The sequence below is a fragment of the Bos javanicus genome, chromosome 15 (assembly GCF_032452875.1).
Source record: "Bos javanicus breed banteng chromosome 15, ARS-OSU_banteng_1.0, whole genome shotgun sequence".
In the NCBI taxonomy this organism is placed as follows: Eukaryota; Metazoa; Chordata; class Mammalia; order Artiodactyla; family Bovidae; genus Bos; species Bos javanicus.
Window position 1 is genome coordinate 81458720 of NC_083882.1, and position 25939 is coordinate 81484658.

Genomic DNA, 25939 nt, shown 5'->3' on the forward strand with positions numbered 1-25939 from the left:
TTATTTGTTAACCTGCAATTTCCCCTGACCCAGCTAGAATGTAAACTTATTGAGAGCAGGGTACTTGTCTGTCTCATTATCCTTGACCTCTAGAAGGGCGCATGGCTTACAGTAGGTGTTCAAAATAACCCAAAAGGAACACGTCTTTTAATTTTATTTTCTATTCACTGAGTATAAACAGGTTTTCCCTCAGTGAGTGTTAATCCTTATGATTCTTTATTCGAAGATGGCTGTTTCAGATAAATTTAACAACTTTTCATCACTGAGTTAACTGTTTAAATTTGTATATAATTTTTTTTAATTTATTTTTTATTGAAGGATAATTGCTTTACAGGATTTTGCTGTTTTCTGTCAAACCTCAAAAATTTGTATATAATTTTATTTTGAATGTTATCTACAAATTCATTAATGCTAAATGACTTGTCCAGGATTATTTAACTAGTAAGACAACAGACTTCATTTCATTATTCATGTGTTGCTAAATTTGATATACAAGGCTGAGCTCTGGGGATACACTAGAAAGAGAATTTTTAATGCCTTCATGGAGCTTATCTTCTGGTGGGGGAGACAGGAAAACGCACAGACACACATGCATGAAGGAAGGAAGTCAAAATATTTGCAATCTGTTAGTGGTGGTATGAAGAAAATGAGACTAATCCATCTCTAGAAAATCATAGCTTATTCTAGATAATGGCTGTCATCTAGGAACCAGTGAATCAACAAACTGGTTGATTTCTGGTGTTGTTTTCCTTGACAATCATCTTTGGCTTTTAAACTTGCTGTACAGGACTAGGAATAGATGGACAGTAGAGGTAAAAGAGGGAGAAGGCGATGGCACCCCACTCCAGTACTCTTGCCTGGAAAATCTCATGGACGGAGGAGCCTGGTGGGCTGCAGTCCATGGGGTCGCTAAGAGTCAGCCCGACTGAGCAGCTTCACTTTCACTTTTCACTTTCACGCATTGGAGAAGGAAATGGTAACCCATTCCAGTGTCCTTGCTTGGAGAATCCCAGGGACGGGGAAGCCTGGTGGGCTGCCGTTTATGGGGTCGCACAGAGTCCAACACGACTGAAGCAACTTAGCAGCAGCAGCAGCAGAGGTAAACGATGTGATAAGGTAATTGGAAAAGATTCTTAGGCAATGAGAGTTAAAGCCTGTTTGTTTCTTTGTCAAATGTGTTCATTTCCCATTCTAGTTTGTTTAAAGCCCATCAGACAGGTGCTGTGATGTCTGTTTGGTCTTCCAGCACTTCTGAGAGAAGTTCTTTTTGGCCACATTAGACCAAATGAGAGGGTCTAAACCTGATTGGAAGGGCACTTTCATGCTGAGGAGTGGAATTCCAGTTTAGATAGATAAGGAGGGTCAGATTATGGTTAATAAATGTTACTATAATGTATTGGATGAATAAATATGGATCTTGAAAACAGACGAGGAGCTTGGCCTTTATCCTGACCACAGTGTAAGGGATGGAAATAGCATGGGTTTGGAGTTAGACTGATAAGGGTTTACTCCTTAGCTGGTTGAGCTCAGGCAAGTTTCTTAACCTTGCTGAGCCTTGATTTTCTCATCTGTAAAATGGTAGTAATACTGTCTCCATGGTGGTATTTTAGAAGTTAGGGATATTGAGTGCAAAGTGCCCTTACATGATGGATGCCTCATCATTGGTTGCTATTTTGGGGCAATGGTGAGCTATTGAAAATTTTTTGGCAGGGTAGATATTGATAATCATAACTTATTGAGTTTACACTGTATGCCATGTATTATTTTAAGAACTTTATATGTATTTTAATTCTCTCAACAGTCCTATGAGAGATATAGTTATTATCTCCATTCATAGTTAAGAAACTGAGTCACAGAGAAATTATATAACTTTTCCAGGGTTGCACAGTGTGTAGCATGTGTGTGCTGCTCACTCAGTCGTGTCCAACTCTTTGTGACCCCGTGGACTGTAGCCCGCCCCAGGCTCCTCTGTCCATGGGATTCTCCAGGCAAGCACACTGGAGTGGGGTGCCATTTCCTTCTCCAGGGGATCTTCCTCAACCCATTCTCCTGAGTCTCTTGCATCGGCAGGCAGATTCTCTACACTGCGCCACCTGGAGAGCCACAGAGTATGCAGCACACTTACTTGATTAGGTATACTTAGGAGAGGCGGTTGGAGCCAGTCAGCCTCACTGCGGAGCCTGTGCTCTTAACCACTGTTTTAAATTGTGAAAACTTTATGAAGATTCATTTGGTAGCAGCCTTCAGATTTTTAGATTTTTCAGTAAGAACGAAAAAGGAAATTTTCAGTTCATCATTATCATTTTCATATAGTTAATGACCATAATATAATAGTCTTTGTAAGCATAAAAAATTTTCAATCTCTGCCCTTCATGGCCTAATAGTCTGAGAACATATTAAAGATAACTTTTAATGAGAAAAAGAATACCTGTTATAATCCTTTGTTTAGGTCAAGCGTAAAGAGAATGTATGAACTAGACCTTCTTAAGCCCGAACTTCACAAATGAATTGAATTTTCTTGATGTGAGCGTTTGTTTTCCTCGCACGTGCTGTTGTCTCCAAATATATCACTTGTTTATGGGATATCATTTACTATGCCCCTCAAGCCCACGTTATTTTGATTTGGGGCAAATGAGAAGACTGATTTTCTTCAACAGCCTAGTGGATTCAGCTTCCTTCTAGTTGAAAGTATGTGTGTATGTGAAAGTACCTCAGCTGTGTCCAGCTCTTTGCGACCCTATGGATACACAGTCCATGGAATTCTCCAGGCCAGAATACTGGAGTGGGTAGCCTTTCCCTTCTTCAGGGGATCTTCCCAACCCAGGGATCAAACCCAGGTCTCCGGCATTGCAGCTGGATTCCTTATCAGCTGAGCCACCAGGGAAGCCCAGTTGAAAGTATAGACACTAAAAATGTTAAGTCGAAGTATTTGTTTTTCTAATTAACTCTAATGCATTTACACCAAAATAAAATTGAGAATTCACCCCAGATATCCCCTGCTACCCCAGCCAGCACGCTGTAGCCGTTTCTAGTGTTTCTTGCTCCTTCCCATCCTATCTTCCTGTGGGAAATGCTCTGGGGTAGAAAGCAACAAACCAAATCACAGCAGGCAAATAAAATCAGCTTTTTTTCTTCCCTACCCGGAAAGGAAGGAGGGAGCAACAACTCCACCATCAAAGAGAACCGTGGTTCTTAGGCATGCCATTCTAGAAAGCCCTTGTTCCTTCAGCCCCCTTCCCCGACTCCTCCCAGCTCTGCAGTAATTCCTTAGAGATTATATAGTCTCCACTTTAAATATAAATATATATATAAAACTTCCCCCTGTCTCTTTTTCTCCTCCTCTTGCTTTTTTTCCCCTGTTTCCTATAATAAAGTTTCCTATTGGATAAAATCAGCTCCCTGATTTATGCCCAGCTCCTATTGGAAGTTCTCAGGGGCTGACATCACTTAGGAAAGCGAGGGGGTAGGGCTGCCAGATCAGTTTGTCACCACCCAGGCTCCCTAGCCTTTGGCTGGGTGCAACTTCCATTTTAGGTGTTGGATCTGAGAGAAAAAAAAAGGGGAGAGAGAGAAAGAAGAGCAGGAAAGATCCTGAAAGGAGGAAGAGGTGGCGAAAAAGCAACTACCTTGCTGGATTTGTCTTTCTCAGCACATTGACGGAGCCTTGGTTTTCTCTCTTAAAGAAGTGGTTTTCAGAAGTCCACATTTGAGGTGTGTGCCTTTTTAAAAAATATGTGTATAGACGGGTAAAGCAGGATAAGCCAAGTTGAATTTTTGTCTTATGGTAACCGAGGGAATTTGAAAACGAGAGGGTCTGTTATGCTGACGAGTGACTTTTAAACAATTATTAATTTTTCTTTCTACTTATTTGGGGGAATTTTGGTATTTTATCGTATTTAAAGCAAAGGAAGATATTCAAGACCCAGAAACAAACTTCTAGGTCTAATATAGGGAGATGAATAGATTCAGAGGGGTGAGAGCTGTTCCATAAATTTACATTTTGGTGTGGTCTTTGATTGTATGTGTTTTTTTCTAGGTTAGGCTAACAAACTTCTGTTTTCAGAGCCCAAACCAAAAGTTGGTTTTTTTTGGCATGTTGTGTGTGGGTTGGGAAAGGAATTTGTCCGGGTCGGAAGCTAGTTATACAGATGGTTCTAAATATGTTTCAAAAGTTTTTTTTCTCCCTTTTGTCATTAAATTTGTGAAAGCAGAAAGTTGGAGGGAGCTTTGCAGCTTAAATAGTGATATTTCCCCCTGGAGAGTTTGAACCGCCCAGATCGGTTTCAGCCCTGCTGTTCCTGGGTGGATCCCTCTTTTACTTTTTCAGGTGTGGTGGGTGGGAGCCTCTTTCGCCTTCTAGACTTAGCCTCCCTGCTTTGCCTTGTAAAAGAAAACAGATAGATCCTTGGTAACTGGATTGCCATCCCCTTCCTTCTAAAACTACCTTTGATGGCAAAGATTTGTGGCGGTATTGTATGTTCAGTCTGCACGTACCATAATGTCTGGTGTCCGTGCTTAAAGGGATAAGGAACCTCTAGCCATGCCTTTTAGCTCACCTGAGTTAAAGTAGCACACAAGAGACATTTTCAGCTTTGTGCTCTCTGAAAGAGGCTGGGATTAAAAAAAGGTCAGGCTGAAACACTTAATATAGACTCTAGTGTGTAGGGTGCGTTTGCGAAAGAACAGGGGTAATTCTTATTTTTAAACCAATCTGAAAGTTGTTTTTTTGGAGGTGCATTTTTGATTTGGTTAACTTGCTGTGAAATCAGAAATCTTTTAAGAACTGAAGGCCCATGGCTGTGGTTTCGTATCTTACGTTTAATCTTAAGATTTGTTTTTGTTTTGCACATACATTCTTGCAAAAATACTAGATAAGCATATAGCCGGCTCCTCGGTAGCTGAAAACTGGATGTTCCCTACCTTCTCCCTTTGAAAATGCGAATCATCTGCAAAATTATAACTGCAATAGACATTGCTCTAATTGTAGCAGGATGGTCCTTAATATGTAAGCTGCTATTAGATTTAAACTGGTATGTATCTATACTAATCCTCTGATTTTGAACCCCCCACCCCACGCCACCCCGCCCCTTAATTCTTTTTAGACTAGAACACTTCCTTGAATTTCTTTTCCAGGACAAGACTGTTTCTTGAAAGATAATCTCATTCTTGTGAGGTTGTAGCTTCAGAGGAAACTGAACTTTGTCCCTTTTAATCTAATTTATGCAAGGGCTACAGTAAGATTTTAATGTCTGGATCATCTGATTATAGCAAGTGCAGTTAAAAAGAAAGAGAAAGGACGACGTGTGTGTTTTGCTGGGCTGTAGTCACATCATTTCCAAATTTTCGAAAGCTCCCTTCAGCCTTGACTGCAGCCTGGGGGGTTTGTCGGTGGATCTCTGGAGGATCTGTCGTGCTGCTGCCAGAGTGTCCGTTTCCCACTCAGCCTTTAGGGGGAGGGATGAGGGAGTCTGAGCGAGTACAAAGGCAGTTTGAAAACAGGTTCTGGGTGGCTGAGTGGTGGTGGTTTGGGTCCAGCTTTAAACACTGGGCTTTGTATCACTGCAGTGAGCATCCTGGTTGTAAAGCGTCCAGGACTATTTCCACGAACTGAGGCATTGTTTTGACTGGTGTGTGCTATTAGAGCCTTTTGAATGATAAGATGGAAGATTCGTCTTTTACCTCACCTCTGCTAGTTCTTCCAGGAAATAGAGGAAGAGTGTGAATAAGTAAATCTTTTACTTTTTGTTTTGCTCCTCATTTGGGTTTGGGGTAGAAAATGACCAGTACGTATGAGTCCTGCAGCTTTTCCTTTCCTTGTTTGACTCCTCTATGCTGTTGGTTTCTTTGTTATATGACTAAGGTATGGTCTGTGTTCTAGGTAGGGGCCTCCTTTGGGTGTCGAGTCTTAATTCCTTTCTTAGGGTTCACTTATGGAGAGTCAAAGGGGTTAGAACACGTTCTTTCAGCTAGGATAAAAATGGGGACTGTTGGAAATCTTAAAAAGAAGCTCTGAGTAATTGCAATTTCAGCCTTGGGTTTATGAGGTAGATGATCTCTAGAGATGAGTGAGAGAGGATGGATGCAAATAAATTAAGCGTAGATCATTATTCAGTTGGAATACCAAAGTGATTAGCTCGGTGTAATTCACTGCTTTCTGCTCTGGTACCTGGTGCCCCTGTTCCTAAGTGCCAGCCCTCCCTCTCCCGCCCCCACCTTGTTTACTCAGTGAGTGCTAACCATTTTGCCTGAACTATTTATTTAATTTCCTACAGTAACTTTCTGTTTGTTGTTTTTTGGTTTATTTTTTTGTTTTTTAAGGAATTTGAGCCTCAGAGAACCTGAGGTTTGCTGAAAATTTCAGTGCTTGTAAGTGACCAAGGCCAGGATTAAACCCTGTTCTGACTATATAAAGTTAGTGGATTTAACCGCTAAAACACTGCCGTTCTCCAGAGAGAATAGAAACAAGAGCCAGAACTAAACTGAGCCCTTTTGAGAGGCAGGAGTGCTTCATCCTGAGGAAGGTCAGTGCTTGCTTAGAGTTCCTGCATGCTCCGAGGTAGAGTAGTGTATGTAAAAAATCCATTTTCCATAAAGCTGTAAGGAGCTAGATATGTTAGAATGGATATTATCTCAACTTTATTACAGGGATCTTTCCATATGCACACCATTATTGTCCTGTAATTCTTAAACCTACTGGAAATGCCTCAAACTTTATTTGATTGTCAGTGAAATTTCTTCCAGAGAATTTTCTGACTTGGGTTTGGAATGAATTGCCAATTTGCAGGGAGAGGTTTGTAGCAGGTAGTTCAAATAATGTTTATCACACTGTATTACAATTGTCTGTTTTTTTTTTTGTCTTTTCCCCTATTCTGACCTGCTTGAGTGTAGATACTGTCTTATCTCTGTATCCCCTTAGCGCCTGTCTTAGTGTCTGGGATATATCGAGTGAAGTGAAGTCGCTCAGTCATGTCCTACTCTGCGACCCCACGGACTGTAGCCTATCAGGGCTCTCCCTCCATGGGATTCTCCAGGCAAGATTACTGGAGTGGGTTGCCATTTCCTTCTCCAGAGGATCTTCCCGACCCAGGGATCGAACCCAGGTCTCCTGCATTCCAGGCAGACGCTTTAACATCTGAGCCACCAGGGAAGCCCTGGTGATATATTGAGGTGCTCAGTAAATCTTGGTTAAATAAGGCACGATGGGAATCAGTGAGGGACTTTTGTGGGGAAGGCTGAAAGGAAGTTGAGATGGGAAGAAATTCAACAAAGATGAATAAAATTGCTATGTGATTTTGAAATTTAGTCTGTAGTTTTAACTTTTTATACATTGCCTACCTTCCATTTTTAAATACAGTTTTTAGAAAGAATTGAAGGTTTAAAATTTGAATTTTTCTTTAATCCTGTTTCTTTTCTGGGCAAGCAGTACAAATAATAGTGTAAATAGTTAAGAATCCTAGTCAGTTCATCTCATATTATAGGCAGCTGTTAACTTCAGCCACTGAAACCTTATATGTAACCATTTTCTAGAGGGGAGGAACTGGTTACCCAGAACATATTAGGGCAGCAGCAGGGAAGTATTGCTTTCAGCTGTGTTGGAAGTAAATGGTTTTTATACTTGTTAATAAAAACATAAAAAGCTTGAAATGATAGTTTGAACATTAGTGCTTCAAATAAAGTATGTTTGGACATCATTATATATATACATTTTTTGTCACTGCTTTCGCTATGAAACTAGGAGATTTTGTTCACAAAGTGTATTGGAAAGTTTATGAGTTTAAGAACCCAAATTAATTTTCTGGGAAATTAGGAATAATAGTAACAAGAAATTTGCCTAAAGGAATGAGCCATAGCTTATTACTATGTGATTTCATGTTCTCTTTCCTTGCAAAAGGGGTTAAATGCTATGAGACGCTGAAATAGGGATTGCTCTGCCTAAACGCAGCTGCCTCCAAGGTTTGTAATAGAGGGCATTGATATCTCCTGGCAGGGAGATTGTAAAGGCGGGGAAGAACGACTGTTCAGTTAGAACTATCCAGTGGGATATGAAGGTATGGATTAATTTGTATTTAGTTTTATTGTATAATGTATTTTTGGAAGTAACCGCCCCCCACCCCCCATTCTACTTGGAATTGCATGTTATTGATTATTAAATGTGGACCCTGTTCTCAATACTTAATATTTATTATTCTGGTGCAGGGACAGTATTTTCCATTTTAAGGCCATTTTCCTCTCCAGTGAGTCCTTAAACCTGATTGGAATGATGTGGGCATTTAGATTAGGCATGTAGTGGGGACATTATAAAGATCGAGAGTTTTCTTTTCTCAAAGTCTTCTCTGATGGCCTACAGGTAATTTGGTCACAAAACATGCCCCATTTTGGATGATAAAACTTATTTTGAGAACATTTCAGACTTTCAGAAAAATTGGAATAGGAGTACAATAACTCCTGTATATCCTTCATTCACCTTAACACCAGTTGTTAAAATTTTGCCATAAATGCTTTATTATTCTGTATTTTTTGATCAATATGCTGACCAAACAGGGAATTTCCAATCTAAATGTGCCACAAATATAGAAGCAGGGCAGCTCTGCATGCTAAGAGCGTGGATGCTGGAGCTGGACTGCTGCTGCTGCTGCTGCTAAGTCGCTTCAGTCGTGTCTGACCATAGACGGGTACCTGTGTTCAAATCTTCTACCACTTAACTAGCGAAGTAGCCCTGGGAAGATTGTTTAATTGCTCTATGCCTCGATCTCCTTGTATGTGAAATGAGGACAATGATATTAACTGTCGCATAGGATTGTTGTGATGATGAAGTGACTTAATACATGCGAAATTCATAGGCTGTTGTCTGGCTCATGGGAACACCTCGTTTTTGCTATTAGAATGAATACTTTGAATGAATTCAAACATCATTTGTCTGACTAAGTTTCCTTTAAGGTGTCTTAAGACCTGAGACTCTGTGGTGGATATAGATGCTTTTATTACAGAATAAATGGGTATCCTGGATGAACAGGCTTTTCTTTCTTTTTTTTAAATAGACAAAAAGTGCCTTTAGCGATAGGCAAGTTTAAGTTGTGGAGGCAGGGTAGTCCAAAGTACGGGTGCTGTGGGAATGGATAGCTCTTAATAAATTGAGGCGTGAGTGAGAGAAGAGAAGTTGGTGGCAGCCAAAGCTGCAAATTTCTTAGGAGATTTGGATACTTTAGGGGGAAAAAACAGCAATACAATTTCTCCCATCTTTTTGTATCTACAGGAGACAGAAATCTAGCATCCAAGGGTAAACTTCCTTTAATTTTGGTAGAGAGTGGATTGAAAAAGCTTTGTTTGGGTTTATTATTCTTAATTTCGGACCAGTTTCTTTCTTTGATGTCTCACTTGTCCAACCGGGATTTTGTAGGATAACGTTAGTTTTGAATGTACAGGAAGCAATTGCACAGCGATGAAGGTGGTTTTTTTACTGTCTTCTCTTGAAATAAACCTCACTTTTTAATGTTAAGGAAACATCATTTTCTATTTCCAACCCTTATTTATGGGACATTTGCAAAACTGAGACACATAGAGATTTTGAGTTCATCAGTGCTTCCTGTGAGAAGTGTGCTTCTGTGAAAGTGGTCTGTCTGCTCTTATATGTGGAAAACTAAACTGTGGCCTGTGGGAAATACATATGTGTTAACTGCAGCCTTGTCTGGAAGCTTTTGGTTTCTTCCAGCCTAAGTTTTTCCTTCCCTCATACCAAATAACCCATGAAACTAGTGTTCTGGAAAGCCTTTACACTTCGTTTCTGTTGGCTCTCTATAGCTTCCTATCATGACTTCTCCTAACCCCATAGGTGTTCATTTGTGACTGTGCTGGGTCTTTGCTGCAGCGTATGGGCTTCTCTGCTTGCGACAGAGCGAACTGGGGGCTGCTCTAGTTGCGGTGTGTGGACTTCTCAGTATGTGGCTTCTCTTTTGGGACCATGGAGCCCATGGGCTCCGTAGTTGTGGCTTAGTTGCCCCTCGGCCTGTGGGACCTTCCCGGACTAGGGATCAGACAGACCTGTGTCCCCTGCGTTGGCAGATAGATTCTTACTCACTGCGCACCAGAGAAGTCCTCTGTGGTTTTTTAAACCCACATTTCCCTCTACTGATTCTCCTGTTTCTCCTTTTCGTTCGCTTTCCTCTTTTTATTTGGTGTCTCCTTTACCTTTTTGCCTCCGCTATCTTTTTCCCTTTAGGTTGGTGGTCTTCATGGGCATCACTTTGCCTCACTAACACTTAATATGAAAGAAATTTCTAATTCTTAAAATAGAATAAATTATACTCATGTGGTGAAGGTTCGAGTATTAGGATACTGAATTTGGTTATTTCAGTTAGGTCTATATTAGGATTAATTGTTATGATTCAAGAAGACTGAGTTCTAATTCAGATTAAGGTTTTTTCCCCCCCATTTTCAAATATCACCCACATTTACTAATTAATTGCTCATTTTTATTCAGTAGAGCAGAAGATACTTACTTTCCTGGAGTAAAAGGAAGTCACTTACGGGGTATTTATCGGTTCTGTGTGTGTTTCCCATGTTGTTCAGTACTGAATGCGGCCGTGTATTGAGAGGTGTCTTTGTGGAGTAAAGATATTTGTTTTAGGGAGCTTATATTTGAAAAACCCAAAATGTATTCTGGTGGTTGAGGATATAAGGCATTGTTATAGAAACTAGGTCAACTTTTCAGTACTTTTATCAAAGCACCTACAGGTTCCATTTTATTGCAAATGAAGTAAATCTCATTGAAATAAAGTAGCTGGTGTATATTCAGTACACTTTTAAAATAGAGTGATCTATTTTAAAGGAGAAATTGGTGCCAATCTGATTTCTTTTCACCGTTTCTTTGTTGGGACGGGGGAAGTTCTGTAACCTCTCTTCTGTTTAGTTCTCTGTTGGCTGCTTTGTAAACCAGGGAAGAATTGACCATTGAATGTCTGCCCTGCTGAAGGTCAGCCAAATCTGCAGGTAAGACTACTTGAGACCCCCATTGATGGGCCTAACGTCACAATTAGAAAGAAATTTGTAGAAAGAAAAATGAAATAATGTTGATTTACTTTTCCAAAGTTTAATTTTTTGCGTTCACTGAAAAAGTGAAACATCTTTGTTTGAAAGAGATCCGAGAGCCTGCTGTGCACCCACTGGGACTCACGGAGCTCACATTCCAGCTGGAGGAAGATAGGCATAAAGTGAGCAAGTAAATACACAGTAAGTCAGAGTATGATAGCACTATTGAGGAACAAAATAAAGCCAAATATGTGGAGTGCTGAATAGCAAGTGCAAGGGCAGGAGTGAGCTTGTTTTAATACGGAGCAGTTAGGGAGGGCCTCGCTTACAAATAATGTTTGAAAGAGACTTAAAAGAAATTGGAATGAAGTCACACAGATAAGGGTACAAAGTGCAAAGGCCCTGACAGACTGGTTGTTACTAGCAGGCAAGAGAGATGGGGTGGCAGACGCGTTCAGAGGCCCATGAGTGTGCGCATGTCAGGGGAGGCCGTGTGGACTCCCGCACTGTGCAGCGCCGGCAGTCTCCCCGCCGCAGACCCCAAAGACGACAGCTGAGAGAGAGTTTTTGTGTGTGCTTTACAAGGAGCTGAGGCAACACCTGGCCCAGCCTCCATCTTTGTCCCATTGCAGAATAGTCAGCAGGAAATCGCAAAGTAGCAGAATCTGCATAGGTGGATGACCCTTGTCTTGGAGAATGATAAAAGTAATGCAGCTATTTTGAACAAGCTTGTGTGTGTGTGGAAACTGAGATCAAATTTTTCTTCCCTAGAGAAATCTGTTTCTCCACCAACTGATCTACAGAGTCAAATTTCTATGAACAGTAGAAGTGACAGCCTTCTTTTTGAGTACATTTGAGTACTTTGAGTTTTTTTTTTTTTTTAGTACATTTGTTGATTTGGCTTATGACCAAATATTATGCCTACCCCACTTATTTGCTGCTTTTTGTTTTGCTCATTGGACCAAAAGTTCCTGCTTCCTCACAGCCCTCATCATTGAGATTAAATAGCTTCAGGGTCCATTTTATAGGTCACCGTATCCATATTACTGTCTTGCACATCACGGGGTGTGATCAATCCTGATAACTAACTGTATGTCTGTTTTCCCTTTTTATGTATTAATATGTTTAAGCAGTAATGGTGTTAAAACATAGGCTGAACCCCTTGGCCTGGTTGGCTTTGGTGGGATTGAAGAAGCACTAGCTGTGCAGTCATCAGTGTTCTGTGGCACCCCCATAATGGAAAGTAAAAGCATAGTGATTCCCAGAGGAATCTGTCTCGAATCACCCATTCTTTCTTTCTCTTGCAAGATTTCTTGTTTTGCTAGTCCGTCCTTCAGTGAAAGACTGTCTCTGTCTCTTTCTGGGTCTCTCTCTCAGTTTGGGGTTTAACCCTGTAGCTTGACCTGGTTACCATCTACTTTTCCCTTTAATTATACCTATCTAGTTGTCATTCTGTTACCTAATATCATCCTTGGGAGATGCCCTCGATCAGAAAACTTTTTTTCCCTCCTGTCCCCTTCTCCTTTGGTCAGATAACTGTATCATTTTGCAGGAAATACTCTCGGCAATCAGATTCCCCAAATTTTGGAGTTGCTTTAAATCACTGCTTTACAGATGTTTATAGTTGTCTTGAAACTCAGTCTTTTGATGCCATTCTTCTTTCCTAAGTCTCTGGTGACATGCTTCCTTGTGGAAATACTCCTCTTTATGCTCCTTCTAAAAACATCTTACTATTCACTTGCTATTCAAAGCAGAAGTTAAAGTGACTTACTTGGATAAGTGTCAGAGGTAACACGTGAATCTAGAGTTTCTGGTGTTTCTATTATATTGTCAACTGGGCTAAAATTATCTAGGGTCTTGAATGTTAGATTTAAGACTTCGGACTTCTTTTGGGATGGAATGTGGAACCAATCTTAGGAAATGTGGTATAGCTCTTTGTTCCTTGGAGGAAAGTTAAACTGAGTCATTTGAAACAATAATTGGGTTTTCCAATCTGCAGTGTAAATAGGGATATCCTCCACTGTAGCAACTCAGGATTCCAAAGAAGTGAGATAGTTCTTCCTTTTAGGTTCTGAGCCTGGAATATAGCATTTAGTATTGTATCATTCTGGCCATCTATATATTTAATTCCATACTTTCAAAGAAACTTTAATCCAAACTGAATAACGAGCTGTCTAATGAACAGTAAAGCAGGTCCGAATAATGTATTTTACAACCAGTGTCCTTTTTGGGAGAGGAATGTGGTGGGCAGAGGGTTGTCAGGGATAGGCCAGGATGGTGGTTCCCAGCAGCTGTCAGAACCGCTTTGAGAGCTTTTTACGAAGATGAATTCTGAGGCACCTAGATAGTAAGGTGTGAGGACTGGGGAATGTAGATTTGGGAGATAGTTCTAAAAACAGCTTCCCAGGTGATTCTGATCACTCAGGTTTGAGGACCACAAAATTGGAACTTTTGAGTTAAGCTACAGATCTGTATGATTTCTCAGATGGGTGGTGACTTAGTATGAGAAATAGAGGAGACTAGTTCATGGTGTCAGTGGGTAGTTGGAAGCTTTCTACCTCTGTATCCTGTGTTGTTTTGAAATAAATGACTGATGTCACTGTCGGATTTGGGGATTCTGCCAGTGCTTAGTATGGGATGGAGGACTTGCCTCTTAGGGGGAAGGGAAACTTAGACCACATCTCCATTTCCCTTCTCCATTTTGAAATTGTGGAACGACTTCAGGAGAGGATGTTAACATTGAAACTCAGCTGGACAATTTGTTTAAAACTCAGCAGGAAGGGCCAATGTTACTTCCTGTCTGAAAAGGAAGTGCCGGCTTCCTTCCCTTCCTCCTTGGCTAATGCTGGCCCACTTAGAATATGGCTGGGGGAGGGGCTGGTCACAGTAGTGCTTTAACTGGCTATTATGCCTGGGGAGGTCAGGTCATATCAGTGTGGAAGAGCAGAAGCATTTGTTCCCTTCTTAAAACCCGGAGATGGATGCTGCGTGGACTGCTTTCTACTTGACATTATCTAATAGCTTTGTGCTGCGCTTGCTGTTGCAGTCCAGGAAGCCTTCCAGTCTCCAAGACATTATTTTACATTAAACCTTATACCTCCCCTGTATTCCCTGACATTTGAAAATAGATCAAGGAGGGAAGAAACTGAAATCCATTTGATACTGAGGGGTAGGTTGTGGAAAGGAGAGCATAAATGGGCAGAGGGGAGTGGATGACAGAAGTTTCTTATTTTTAAATTGAGCCAAGAAAGCATTCCTTCTAAGTGGGGCCAGTTGGCACTCTTCCTGCTATTTTAGTTCTGGCTTCTCCTTCCTACTGGCCAGTCAATTGTATTAAGTGTTTGATGTGAGTTTGAACTGTGGTCTCTGGGGCTGGGGGGAGGGAGGGTGGGGGAAACAGCTGGTGCCTTCATCAAGCTATCTCCATTATGCTTCTTTTCAGGGTGTTAGGGGGAGGGTGGTAGAGGAATTGGGTGTGTGTTAGCAGAGTCCTAGCAACTCTCAGTAGTGGGATTGGATCCTTGGGCACTTTTAATGCTATGTGGGATGTTGGCTAGTTGGAATGTAGCAAAACCTTTTCCCAATCACATTCTTTCCTCTGCCTCACCTCCTTCCAATTCTTTCAGCTTTGGGCTGACGGGGAGAAAAGGGGGTATGTGTGAAGTTATATAGCAAAACAGATTCATACTTTCCCAACCATTTAGTATTCAGCTTAAGTCTTGGTCCCTTCCATTGACTTTCTCCTTACTTCTTTGTTATTTCTTTGGTTGGGTTTTCTGACTGTCTGCAAACAGCCAGAGATAGGACAGGAGTAGAAGCGTGAAGTTGTGCTAAACTGCGATCAGTTGGCTGTACTGGTCTGCTTCCTTCGCTCACGTTGTGGGGTGACTGTATTTCTGAGTCAGCATGCGTTTTCTGTCTCACCTGCTCAGTTTGAGGCAGAGAACTTGCTGAGGATCCCTTTGGAGTAACAGCAGCATAGATACTGGTGTGTCCGGTTCTCTGTCTGGGGTGCGTGTTTTTTTAAGTATCTTAAAAAAAAGATATCTTAAACTCTCCTACTGTGCTGTTTTATCTGCTTTTGATATAACCATCTCCCACTAATGTATTTGGCCTGGAGTATGAATGAAGGAGAATTGGGTAAGAATACTAACTTTTAAATGAATACGAATGTTTAAAGTTATTCCTGAGTTGGTTTGATTCAGCGCTGTGTAAGAGATTTCAAACTGCGTGTGCCTCAGTGATAGAGCTTGCAGTGGCAAGGCTCTGTCTGGTCTGAAATACAGGGTGAATACGGCTAAATATTCTTTTTTCTGTCCAGTCCTAGAATGACTTGATTATTGTGTCTGTACCTGCTCCACCTCCTTGTATCTGGTTATATCATAGCCAGATATGGAATAATTCATTCTAATTGTGCTGTTTTAGACTTATCTCTTTTTGCATCAACACGTACCATCCAAATCAGGTTTCTGCATAGGGAGCTTCTGGCAGAGCCAAGAAGGAGAAAGGAAGGGGAGAAGATGAGAAATAACTGTGTATTACTCACTCGTTAATTGCCTGGAATATCCCCCTGGTTTGAGAGCTCTGCGCCCTAAACCTTGTGCTGTGCTTTACGCCAGGGGAATTGAGCCCTGGGGGCAAAGGGTGTTACTTTGGATTTCAAGAATCTGGTTAATGGGGCTTGACTTCTTTCTACGTCTTTGCTTCTGGAGTTTAGGGCTAACACCCAATGGGCTTGTATAAGACAATAAAAAAATGTATCATATATCCCATTCTTGGTATGAGCTGAGGGCTCTTATAGGGAGAGAGGTTTTCCTTCCTGATGAGGTGCCAAACCTGCATACAGCCCCTGACCCACTCCAGGGGCAGCAGTGAGCAGGGAAGCTGCTGTAGTGTCGACCTTTCTTGCTGCAAGAACTTCTGTGCAACCCCTAGGAGACCTCCCTTCACTCCCTGGGGAAAGGGAGAACTTTGCTTCTGGCATCTGCTCGTGCCTGTTCCGCCTCTACACAGGGTGGAGTCTGCTGCCTTTTGTTTGTTCTCTGTGGGGCCTTTTAGAAAGCAGTTTTAGCTTGTGGCGAAGAGTTTGAAAGACTTTAAACAGTAGAAATGGGTGATAGAGAGCAGGATAGAGGATGTGTCCGAAGTTGTTTTCCCAGGCGTGAGTATTCTCTTGACTGAATGCGGATTGGTGATCAGGTTGCCATGATGAAGCTTTCTGTGGGATATATCACACACAGCTGAGCTGAGTATAACACCAGCAGCAGCTTTAAAATCCCCAGTCCCCCAGGTGAAGAAACTAGCCAAGAAGGAGCCTTGAAAATCGCCCCAGGCCCTCTGAGCCCTTAGGTCCTCACACAGGATATCTCCGCTGAGGCTGAAAGGCCCGAGCTTTGTCCCCTGTAGCTTGGGGCAGGGAGGAGGGTTGTTTTCCCTGAACATGATAAGGAGCTGCGCGGGGCAGAGTGGGAGCTCGGGCTGGCGATTGGTAGACAGGATGCCCTGGAATGCGGTTGGCTTGCAGCCCAGAATCCAGCACTTTGTATTTGTTTGTTTCTGGGAGACTGTGGTCTGGTGCTACTGTGACAGGAAGTGAGAAAGCTGGGAGTGGGGGAGCCGAGAGGGGCGATGTCTTTGTGGTTCTCCTGTGAAATCTCTTTGTCCCTGGAGAGCCGCTCCGCTGCCGGGCTCTACTGAGAAGAGAGAGCCTTTGTGTGTCTAGTGGGTCTTGGGGCAGCGAGCTTCTCCGAGGGCCGGGGAGTGCGAGTTGTGACTGTGGCCTTTTGCGTTTAGCACTCGAGTTAAGTAAATGGCTACCGTCTCTTATATTGGGATCTCACTGACTTTTTAATGTGCGCTGCTACTATTTATAGATCTCTCGGATTTAATTAAGGAAGGAATATTAGAAGGAGGTAGATGTTTATTTTATGTTATTCACGGTATATATTGCAGATCTGTTGAGTCTGTGAAAAGGATAGAAACAGGCAATTCCTTTTTTAAAATATAAATTTATTTATCTTAATTGGAGGCTAATTACTTAGTGGTTTTGCCATACATTGACATGAGTCAGCCATGGGTGTACATGTGTCCCCCATCCTGAACCCCCCTCCTACCCCCCTCCCCATCCCATCCCTCTGGGTCATCCCAGTGCACCAGTCCCGAGCACCGTATCTCATGCATCGTAGAAAGGGGCAATTCCAATTGATGCCTTAGTCCATACGGAGCTGGAGAAACCCACTTCTTAAAAAAAAAAAAAATCTTTGTATTTATTCATTTCACTGCGCCAGTGAATGGGGGATCCGTTTCCCCTGACCAGGGCTGGAACCTGGGCTGCCTGCTTCAGTAGCGTGAGGCCTTTAGCACTGGACCACCAAGGGAAGCACCCGCCCGCGCCCCCGTTTCTCAGTACGGAGAGGTACTGGCAGTTCCCTGCGCTCCAGTGGGCTGCGGTTGGTCGATGTCAGGGATTCCCCCTCTGTCTAGACTGAACCAGCACCTGGAGCGCCCCCACCCCTCCCCACCCCCAGCTCCCCTTGTTTTGTGTTTTCCCTGCCCTCCATTCCAGCTGTGAATCAGGCATCTCTTCTCAACTTGTGGATTGGGTGGCTGAGTCTTCAACTTCTTGCGGAGCTGGCTCGTCCCTGAGGACACACACAAGCGGCCTTTGATTACCCTGGAGGACAGCTGCCCTAGAGGCAGATTGCTGACATACCACTAGAACAATCCCTCCCCTCTGTTCTGATGCTGGCTAGCACAGTCTTCCCTGCTTCTAGTTCCTTCTGTTTTCTATCCCACCTCCAATCTCTGCTATTGGTTTAGTGAGGTGTCACATTAAAAATGGTAGTAGGGATATTTGTGATTAGATTTTCTTTCTTGCGCTCTGCTTAGAGAATGTGGCAAGTAGCCAGATTTCAATAGCAGGCCTTTCAGGGGAAAAGTAGGTGATTTTGTGCAAAGTAATACTTCTTTTGTTTCTTTTAGCTTTTCTCTTGAGTTCTTGTTCCTTTTAAAATGAGAAATCTAAGGTATTTCAATTCTGGCTATTCTTCTCCAGAACTGAGTAAAGTCTTGCTCTTTAAAATGAAGGTAGTGCCCAAAGGTCTAGATGCTTCCGCCTCATCCTCTGTCACCACCCCTCCATCCCCCCACCCAAAAGTTACTTTTGGTCACCTTCTGTATTTGAATTAGAATGACTTTTAACCACAAGAAACATAGAAAGTTCATATTCACTCAGTCTTTCAAGTTTCTGCCACTCACTAGTTGTGTTGATCTTGGGCAGGAGACGGAATCCTTCTGATGTGCAAGTTTATTCGTCTACAGAAGGGGCCAATGCTACCTCAGGTTGTTGGGAAGAGTGTGTGTGTTTATTTATAGGCAGAGGTCAGTAATTAATAACTCACAAATACTCTCCCCCTATAAGGTCAGATTTTCTTCTTTTAGAGCGAAACATTTCCTTCAGCCATCTGCCCTGTGGCTGAAATAGGACCTTCACACCTCATGATGTCTTCATAGACTCACACTTGTCTCTCTGTTGCTTGTGTCAAAAAAGGCGTACCCTAAACCTAATGGAACCGGTGTCTTGTTGCTCATTTTAGGGCTCAGGGCTTTCTGAGGAAGCTGGACTGTAGATGTGATTCAGTTACATGCTTTCAGCTTTTCCAGGTCATCTTCAAATAATGGGCAAAAGAGTCGGTGGGAATACCAGAGATAGAAAGTTAGGCGGGTCGGTGAGAAGCTGCCACTTTAAAAAAGGAATGTGAGCTCAAACAGTTGGGTGACCTCTAGTAAACCTTAAGGTTAAGCTTTTTTCCCGTGGATTTTTTTTTTCCCTAGCCTGTGGTAGTGAAGAGTGTAAGGTGTCCTAGTTAATTTTAGGATTTGTCTTTTATGAGACAGAAGTGAAGTTCCGTTTTGAGTAGACTTTTCCTAATTTCCCTTTGTATGCTGACCTCCCTCTTGTTCTCCCACTTTTTGTAGAATGGAGAGAGGCATTTGGCCTCTCCCCTTCCTCCAGTCTGACACCTCCCTCTGTATTTTTTTTTTGGCCCCTCCTTCTTATCTTTGTTTTCTTATCGGCCTCTCCCTGAAGCTCTGCTTTCTCCTTATAAGGCTGGCTAAGGTGCCTCTGGCAGGGTTGCAACAGGGATACAGGTAAGTAGCTCAGTGTGTCTCAGACTCTCTGGATTGAGAGAAAATTCAGTGCTATCTGTCCCGGTGGAAGGCCTTGGAGAGGCACGTGGTTAGTGGGGGAGGAGGAGGAGGCAGCCTGGCCTGAGAGATCGGGAGGACTTGTTAGACCAGTCCTGCCTGTGTGTCACACGCCCTCCAGAGAAGCAGGTTTTGTTTCCTTCCATACCATTTCAGTCCTGGGCCCCCTCTGTAGACGAGAGCCGCACCCTTACTTTGCTTCAAAGCCAGCCTAGCATTTAGCCATTTTAGTATATTACGGTTTGGGGGGTTCCCAGGATACTTGGGAGGGGAAAAGAGCAATAAGAATGTTCCATCTGGTTTCTGAATTTAGGGTCAAGATGGTGGAGGTGTTTTTTTTTTTTTTCTTTTAAAGTCACAGCAAAAAACATTTAAATCCTGGAACAGGTAACTAGAATATTTAAGGTGTCCTAAGTGACCTATAGGGATTGCTAGCTCAGCTGCCTTTTAACAAAGAATATTTCTTTAAAAACAAAAAAAAAAAAACCAAAAAGCCCAAAAGTTTCATGTATTTTCCTTTTTTTTTTTTCTCAGAAACTCCAATGAGATAGCATGATCACTCTTTTCTAAGAGGAGGGTGATTTACCAGAGACTCCCTTAATTCATTAGATTTAGGTGGCGCTAGTGGTAACAACCCCCCCCCCCCGCTTGCCACGGCAGGAGACTAGGCTCCATCCCTGGGTCAGGAAGACGCCCCGGAGGAGGAAATGGCAGCCCACTCCAGTGTTCTTGCCTGGAGAATCCCATGGCCAGAGGAGCCTGGCGGGCTACAGTCCACGGGGTCGCAAAGAGTTAGATATGACTGAAGGGACTTCGCGTGCACGCAGTGGTGGACACGGTGAGACCTAGTCCTTCATTGCAGAGACTCCTTCCGTCAGCCTTCTGGGTGCTCTTAAGTGGAGAAGCTGGGCGGGTCATAAAGCAGGCCACGTAATTCTGAGAAGTGCCCAGTTGGCAGGAGGTTGGGAAGTGAACATAGTCCTCTTTCCGTCTTATTGCAGATCTTGTCCAGGGTTTGGGTTAGTGTAGGAGCAAGTCTATCCAGCAGGGAGAAATACTAGAATTGTTCTGACTGAGCTTTCAATTGTTCTCAGTTCAGATGGTGGAACTTCAAGTGGTGGGTGGGGTGCTTAGACTTTGGACTTTGGTATAAGCACTCTGTGATAAGAAGCCCTGGAAAACTATCGACAAAATATATTCCTTTTGATTTAAAAATTAAGTGTGGATTTTCTCTTTGTGTGGTTGAACTGGACTGTTTTGGTTTGAACTTGGCAAATGCCAGTCAAGGCAAATAAATACCTTTACATGTTTAGAATGCCTATGCTTTTTGGTTTGATTATGTTCTGTAGTGTTACAGGTGCTATGTTTTATACAGGTGTATTCTTCAGTAGATGGCTCAGTCTGTACCTTTTAAAAAAGCAGTTTGGAATCCCTAGGATGATGAAGTTTTTGCTAATCATTGCGTTTAGAGGGAGGACATAACTTTATCTTTGATTCTGTACTGAAGAAATAGAAGGGAACAGCGCTGCCTTTGAACCTGGCTACAGAAGATAACATTTCTTTTTTCTTGGTTTCTTCCAGAGCCCAAAGACTGTTTTGTGGGGTTTAGAGTTTTCCATCTGAAGACAAATAATCTTCCTCTTTCCACAGAGATTTAGGTGCCTAATTTTGGTCATCTTTTTGGATATACTTCGCTGAATTGTGTGGAGGTGGGAGAGAGGTTCAGAGTCACCCTGTCTTCAGTTTTACATATCTTATAAAGCTAAACTCTGAAAAGTAACAAAAAGTAAAGCTTACGTGGGGTTATTTATAACTTCTCCAAGGTCTCACAGTCTGTTTCTGGCAAAGCCAGGTCTTGAACTCCAGGTCTTTTGACCTCTGGAGCATGAAATGGCAACCCACTCCAGTACTCTTGCCTAGAAAATTCCATGGATGGAGGAGCCTGGTGGGCCACAGTCCATGGGGTCACAAAGAGTCGGACACGACTGAGTGACTTCACGACCCTTAAGAGTGTGAAGAATTCCTGTAGCCTGTAGTTTATAGAACTACAGCTAGTGGCAAAGGGGAGCCTGCGGAGACGAGTGGTTTCTTCAAATGCCTCACCAACACCTCCAAACCAGCACCTCCCCAAACCAACACCTCCCCAACCAACACCTCCCCAACCAACACCTCCCCAACCAACACCTCCAAACCAGCACCTCCCCAAACCAACACCTCCCCAAACCAACACCTCCCCAAACCAACACCTCCCCAAACCAACACCTCCCCAAACCCAACACCTCCCCAAACCAACATCTCCCCAAACCCAACACCTCCCCAAACCAACACCTCCCCAAACCCAGCACCTCCAAAACCTTAGTCCTTTATGTTAGCTGTTTGTAGTAGTGTTAGTCGTGTCTATCACCAACTCCCGGAGTTTCCTCAAACTCATGTCCGTCGAGTTCGTGATGCCATCTAGCCATCTCATCTTCTGTCGTCCCCTTCTCCTCCTGCCCCCAATCCCTCCCAGCATCAGGGTCTTTTCCAGTGAGTCACCTCTTCACATGAGGTCACCAAAGTACCGGAGTTTCAGCTTCAGCATCAGTCCTCCTAGTGAGTCTTCAGGACTGGCCTCCTTGCAGCAGTGTTGGTAGCAGTAGCTTTCTGTGCGTCGGGCGTTTGCTGAGTGCTTGCCATGGAGCCTCTCATTTCATCCTTGCAGCTGTCCCGTGTGTCTTGTTTCTCCCTGCTTCTCCATTTTACAGAAAAGAAACCTGAGGATTAGAGAGATTTGCCCAAAGTCACATAGCTAAGAAGCAACAGAGTTGAGATTTGAACACAGTCAGTGTGATTCCAAAGTTGATATTCTTAACCTTTAAGAATTCTAAGTCCAAACTGTTTCTGCAGCCTGTTTACAGTAGAACATCATCGTGGGGATTGTGCTGTAGGCAAGTGACTTTTTGCCCTGTTACCTGGTTGACATTGTTGAACTGTTTGGTCTTTCTGGGTATCTGATTTAATTCAACTTTTTTTTTTGGTTTAGAATTCTTATAGAAGAGATTGGATATTTACTGTTGTCCGTACTTGAATATGGGAACCTTGTAGATTCAGGGTCTATAGGTCTTGGCTTGTTAAGAATAAAGAGGGTATTCTCAGCAAGTCTAGTGATCGGTGAGTTGCACGTTTCACCTGTTCACTTTGCTTCCCTCCCCCACCCTGGGAATTCCTTAGTGATCTTTTTTTGGGGGGTGTTTACTGCATGTCTTGCAGGGTCTTGGTTCCCTGACCAAGGACTGAACGTGGGACTGTGACAGTGAAGCCCCAGGGCCTTGGCACTGGGCCACCAGGGAATTCCCAGTGATCTTTTTTTAGTGAGGACAAGTGTAATCTATTGAAAATAAAAGTAGCAAACCGGTAAAGGTGTTGGCCTATAGTCTTGAGGCTTTCCTGACTCTTAACTGCCAAAATTAGTTAATGGTTTGCAGATTCTGGTCTCTAGGATAATTTGTTTTTTATGCTGTGTATGTTTGGCATGAGACTCAGGTCTCAAAGTTGTGAGGTGATGTCCTATATCATATCAGATCAGATCAGTCGCTCAGTCGTGTCCGACTCTTTGCGACCCCATGAATCGCAGCACGCCAGGCCTCCCTGTCCATCACCAACTCCCGGAGTTCACTCAGACTCACGTCCATCGAGTCAGTGATGCCATCCAGCCATCTCATCCTCTGTCGTCCCCTTCTCCTCCTGCCCCCAATCCTTCCCAGCATCAGAGTCTTTTCCAATGAGTCAACTCTTTGCATGAGGTGGCCAAAATACTGGAGTTTCAGCTTTAGCATCATTCCTTCCAAAGAAATCCCAGGGCTGATCTCCTTCAGAATGGACTGGTTGGGTCCTTGCAGTCCAAGGGACTCTCAAGAGTCTTCTCCAACACCACAGTTCAAAAGCATCAGTTCTTCAGTGCTCAGATTTCTTTATAGTCCAACTCTCACATCCATACATGACCACTGGAAAAACCATAGCCTTGACTAGACGGACCTTTGTTGGCAAAGTAATGTCTCTGCTTTTGAATATGCTATCTAGGTTGGTCATAACTTTGCTTCCAAGGAGTAAGCGTCTTTTAATTTCATGGCTGCAGTCACCATCTGCAGTGATTTTGGAGCCCCAAAAAATAAAGTCTGACACTGTTTCCATTGTTTCCCCATCTATTTCCCATGAAGTGATGGGACCGGATGCCATGATCTTTGTTTTCTGAATGTTGAGCTTTAAGCCAACTTTTTCACTCTCCACTTTCACTTTCATCAAGAGGCTTTTAAGTTCCTCTTCACTTTCTGCCATAAGGGTGGTGTCATCTGCATATCTGAGGTTATTGATATTTCTCCCAGCAATCTTGATTCCAGCTTGTGCTTCTTCCAGCCCAGTGTTTCTCATGATGTACTCTGCATAGCAGTTAAATAAACAGGGTGACAATATACAGCCTTGACGTACTCCTTTTCCTATTTGGAACCAGTCTGTTGTTCCATGTCCAGTTCTAACTGTTGCTTCCTGACCTGCATACACGTTTCTCAAGAGGCAGGTCAGGTGGTCTGGTATTCCCATGTCTTTCAGAATTTTCCACAGTTGATTGTGATCCACACAGTCAAAGGCTTTGGCATAGTCAATAAAGCAGAAATAGATGTTTTTCTGGAACTCTCTTGCTTTTTCGATGATCCAGCGGATGTTGGCAATTTGATCTCTGGTTCCTCTGCCTTTTCTAAAACCAGCTTGAACATCAGGAAGTTCACCATTCACATATTGCTGAAGCCTGGCTTGGAGAATTTTGAACATTACTTTACTAGTGTGTGAGATGAGTGCAATTGTGCGGTAGTTTGAGCATTCTTTGGCATTGCCTTTCTTTGGGATTGGAATGAAAACTGTCCTCTATAGCTTACCTAACTGCTTCATTCTCTTCCCCCACATAAGCTTTCCTTTTCCTTCCATTTATTTATTTTTTTCCCACTTATTTCTTATATGGAGACATTATGGGTAACCCGTTAACCTAAAGATAAGTAGAAACTTTTTCTTTTCCCCCTTTCTTTTGATATTTGGGAATAAACCTCTTAAGAGTTACAGGAGAGAGGTGTTGGACTATCATTTTATATTGGAGTTAAGTTCAAATTTGCTATTAACTGAGACCTTGGGTAATTTCTTCACCTGTAGCCCTTTTTCTCATTTGCAGTAAAACTTTACCTTAGAGTCCTTGGAAGGATTGCCAGGATAATAAATCTAAAACACTCAGTGATTGTTAGTTCTTTTCACCTTCCCTTTCTCCTTGTTAATAAACTGCTAAAGCCTCAAGTAGGGAATGGAGAGTTGATTATAGCAGATGTGTAATTCTGTGATGGCTGCCAGGCGCTGAAGAGAAGCCCCCTACGTCCCAGAAACACTGGTGTAGGTAGGACCTCCTAGTAAATAGTTCTGGAGAAGGAAAACCAGCTCATCCATTCCTTAGAACCCAGGTATGCCTTTGACTCAGTTAATTTCATCTTCTAGTTCACAAAATAGTTTTAGGCTGAGGCATTATCATTAAGTAATGTAATTGGAAGATAAAAACTAACTCTTGAAACAACTTAATACGTCACATTTATATAATGGACCTCGTCGCAGCTGCTCCTCGCTGCGGCTCTGGGCTAGGCTGGGCTGGCGGTGTTGGCGCCTTAGAGACGAGAACGTGGCAGGCCTTGCTGCCGTCGGTGGCTAGTGGCGGAGCCGGGACGGGGTGTGTCTTCTGAGTCCAGTTCTGTCCTGCAAAGCTCTGCTTCTGCCCTGTTCTGGGCAGATAAGCCTCCCCCATGCTTTTAGTCCTAGGAATCTGATCTTCTCTTTCTTCATGTTTTCACCTTCTCCAAGTTAGGGCTGGGTCTCCAGATCCTGCTTCCCAAGTTGGAGCCCTGGGTAGAGCCCCCTTACCCTTCCTAAAGTCATGGGGGCAAAAGGCAGCGATTTTATGGCAGACTGACAGTTTCTCTTTGCAACAGGGAATGTTGTCATTGTATGCTCGATAGTAGTGGTAGTTTGGTCTTTTATTAGCAAAGAAAATTACAGGGTGGAGACTGCCCGAGTAGTAACTACAGTTCAGACCGACCTGGGAGAAGCTCTCGAGCTGAGTCCTTTCAGTATGGAAGGTTCGTAGGTCATTGATGTAGTGGGTAAGCACAAGTATTTAAAATTAAGTAATAAAAATGAAAGGGAGGAATATTTAAAAAAAAAAAAGACTTTTGAATGGCCTGTTGCTCTGTAGGGGATTGAGAAAGCGACAGCGGCCTTTGAACTTAGAGGAAGAACGGGGTTGGTAAGTGGCTGTGGGAGCCCAGAGGCCGGAGGACTGCGTTCCTGGACTGAGGGCCTGGTCCACTGGGAGGAGTCTGGGTGATGGAGAATTAATTAAGGCGTCTGAAAAGTGAAAGTTGTTCAGCCAGTCCGACCCTTCCTGACCCCATGGACTATACAGTCCATGGACTTCTCCAGTCCAGAGTACTGGAGTGGGTAGGCGTTCCCTTCTCCAGGGCATCTTCCCAACCCAGGGATCGAACCTAGGTCTCCCGCATTGCGGGCGGATTCTTTACCAGCTGAGCCACTGGGGAAGCCCAAGGAGTTTGTTGGGCGCCTGCTTGTCAGTTCCTCTGGATACTCGTGCTTGCTGAACGCTGTGTGTACACTGAAGCAGACAGGCCTGCGCGTCTGTGCTTGG

General features: G+C 43.1%; 1 protein-coding gene across 10 annotated transcripts in view; it reads left to right on the forward strand.

Annotated features, from left to right (window-relative positions):
* The first annotated feature begins 3463 nt into the window (after positions 1-3463).
* Positions 3464-25939, forward strand: part of CTNND1 (catenin delta 1) — a 45071-nt gene continuing 22595 nt past the window's right edge. For 6 of the 10 annotated variants that reach the window (XM_061381552.1, XM_061381558.1, XM_061381554.1 and 3 more), the window contains exon 1: positions 3464-3711. The gene's annotated coding sequence lies outside the window, so the exon portion shown is untranslated. Of the gene's footprint in view, positions 3712-23866; position 25939 lie in introns of those variants that run through there. The other 4 variants (XM_061381559.1, XM_061381562.1, XM_061381563.1 and 1 more) reach the window with 2 other exon arrangements.